Genomic DNA, 3,217 nt, shown 5'->3' with positions numbered 1-3,217 from the left:
TTTCACAGCTCATATACTCGATTTTACGGACTTTGATACTTATTACGCTGTGCTTTTAGTTGATTTCGCAAATTCGATGAGATTCATGTCCGCGGTTTGTGGAGGTCATTTCAAATTAGCAAATTTTTGCTTTTGTATCCAGCCTTTGCGAACATATGCAGTATGTTTTGGGTGATTTTTCAGCAGAAACTCTCATTTTTCGACTACATCTTGCAAATTTTGTTGAAATATGAACAGATACTGTTCCTTACGCATAATGCGTACTAACGGACCAACAAAATTTTTGAAATACAACCCCAAACAATTAAGATCCTACCACTGTGATTCACAGTTTGCAGTACATGATTCGCTTAGGCTTAATTTGGGTCTTTCATCCATCCATCTGATTGAAAGCGATTAATTTAGTCTTGTCAGACCAAATAACCTTCAATTGAAACTTAAAAATATGTTTTTTATTGTATTCTGAACGGCCTAACATATCCCAATAGGCAACGGTTCGGTTTTCGTGCGATGCAGCGAAATTCTGCCACACTCGCACATGTATTATGATCAGATTTGCTTTTTTCTTCTTTATGATGCCTTTGCGCTCAATTTGGAAATTCTTCGCCTCGCTGTCTATTGATTTGCATTAAAGTTTTATACCTTAAGCGCTTCTGTAATAGTGGCTGCATCGCTACTTGGTTCTAAGTTCACAAGATATCGTACCGTAATATTTTTTAACAGACTTCCTTTGTCCTTGGGAACACTTTAGGCTATATTTTGTCTAAGTCTTAACATTTTTAAGTAGCAAATTCCAAAGTTTTTTGCCACTTTTCGTGCGGTTCCGCCTCTCCGCAGTAAATCTATTATTTACATTTATGGTTCCTGATTAACTATGTTATTTACTGGTGATCACCTCTTCAATAAAATACAATATAGAAAAAAGTCATCTGACTTCCAACTAAGTAAAAGATAACTGTCAAATGCAAAACTGAGAGTGAGTGCAAAACTGTAACATCTGCCTTAATTTACATTTTTGTCTGCTGGTTTTTTTATTGTTGTTGTATTGACTTCAAATCATTATGAGAGACGGAGTAGGGATGTACCAACAAGAATATACAACAAAAGGACGAAAGTCGTTACAACTTGGAAATATAGCGGTGGCTGAAACAAAAAGTGTTAAACCATGTTACAGTTTTGCTCGTCACTGTATGTGTGTATATATATTTGTATGCAAGAGATAAACGCATTGATCTCTTATTTCAGTATGTATTATAATTTATGTTTTGATAAGCAGCAATCTTCGTACTCAGGCAACAAGATCGCAGAGGATTTCGATTGCTTTGCTTATCATACATTTGACATAGTAGTGGACTGTATACATATACGTAAATATTTTCTGTATGTAAATAAGTATGTTTTGTTTCTTGCATTGCATGTGCAGACAAATCGATCCTTTTCTAAATACATGTTCATATGGATGAGTATATGTTATTGGCTAAGTAGGTACATACATATGCACGTATTTTTTATGTTAAATTTTATTACCCTGGCAGATATGTACTCATGTTCAAAGATGTTTGAACATATTGCCGAGGACAAAAAAGTGATTATTTGTGTACTGTGTATACATATATTTTTAAATGTTTTTACTACCTATATTATCTTACTTAGGCAGATATACCCATGTTCAAAGATATTTGAACAACGTCTGTTAAGGTGAATGGTAAACGTACCGAACAACCTTTAGAGAGAGAGCAGAAATTAGTCGAATCTTCGACGGGATCGACCACGGTACCAGTCAGATCATCCGGTAAGTGTGAGAGAAAAATGAATGTGCAAAAATTATTTAACGCAGACGGCGTTCAGATTTTTTTTTTTTTTTTTAATTAGACCGTTAACACGGGATAGAAGTTGATAACTGTTTGGCTTACAGTTCGCAAACCATTCAGGAGAGAAATTGGTTTTGTTCAAAATAAATGTCGACTTTCATTGCTATCCGTACCGTGACAGGGAATTATTTTCTTAATCCTTTAAAGAACTTGTCTGTTACGCTAACGCACGCAGCGAGCCGTACGAAAAAAACGTATAAAATCGACCTTTATTTTTTATTAACCCCAAATATATACGTGTGTAGTAAATGACGATATATACGTGGGAAGTAAGTTATTTATATAATATACGTGTATCTAATAGGGATATAAAATATATAATTCACAGCTTTGCCGAAGATTTCGATCGGCCGTTGGGTTGGACGCAAGTTTTCAGAGCCGAACGTGTTCATGCACGTAATGCAACTTGCCGTAAATACGTTCGACTGTTAGTGTATATATACCGGATAATTAACGCACCCAAACCACTGTATTTTGATTTTGACCATTTAGCAATTAACGCGAATAAAGCACTTCGCAAAAAGTATTTAGTTCAATGGTAGAAAAAATGTAAACAAATGCAAATCTAATAAGAATTTGAAATGATTGAGTCCTAACACCTGCCCAACCGGTTCAAATTTGATATGAATTTTACGTAAATACAAGGAAGTGATACTAGTGCGAATACGAATACAAAAGAATTCAAAAAAAAACAAAACAAAAGGCACTGTTTTGAATACACACATGCATTCATACAAGTAGTAAGGTTTGCTGCTGCTCCGGTGGCTCAATCGGAGCAAGCTTTGCTGCTCCGCCAAAAGATGTCGCCGATCGAAATCCAAGCTCGGAACCCAGATAAAAGCCGCAAGATGTCGCTGATAACAAATCCGAGTCCAGAACCGGAACCGATCACAGGGTGTACCGCTGATGGAAATCTGAGAAATCCGATACCATTCAGAACCGGAATCGATAACAGGGTGTACCGCTGATGGAAATCTGAGAATTCCGATACCAGGTGGTTTATATGTCGAAAATTAGTAAAGTGTGTTGGTATGCAGTCAGAAATATATACAAACCGTACATATGTATATACATATGTAGATGCTCCACCCCTAGAATGAAGAAGTGTGTTAATAATGTGCACATAGTTGATTGCTAAGTATTTAATATGTATGTGTATATGAATGGAAAGAAGATGAGAACAAATAAAATTTAATTCGAAATAAAAGAAAGTTTTATAATTACTTATTTATTTTGATAATAAGAATTTTAAGCATAAATGGCCACAATTATATGAATTATAGCTTTGCTGTTGATTATAGTTATAGTTAATGTTTTTTCCTAAATACTTTATTATTTGCTTAGGA

At 35.0% G+C, this 3,217-nt stretch overlaps 1 long non-coding RNA gene across 1 annotated transcript; it reads left to right on the top strand.

The window, feature by feature from the left end:
• The first annotated feature begins 1,213 nt into the window (after positions 1-1,213).
• Positions 1,214-1,795, top strand: LOC118749975. Its single transcript, XR_004994326.1, has 2 exons — positions 1,214-1,597; positions 1,654-1,795. It is a non-coding gene; the product is annotated as an uncharacterized LOC118749975 (long non-coding RNA).
• Positions 1,796-3,217: the final 1,422 nt, after the last annotated feature.

Source organism: Rhagoletis pomonella, unplaced genomic scaffold (genome assembly GCF_013731165.1).
Source record: "Rhagoletis pomonella isolate Grant_MI unplaced genomic scaffold, Rhpom_1.0 Rhpom_scaffold_00100, whole genome shotgun sequence".
Classification (NCBI taxonomy): domain Eukaryota; kingdom Metazoa; phylum Arthropoda; class Insecta; order Diptera; family Tephritidae; genus Rhagoletis; species Rhagoletis pomonella.
This window is presented reverse-complemented; position numbering and strand designations above follow the sequence as displayed.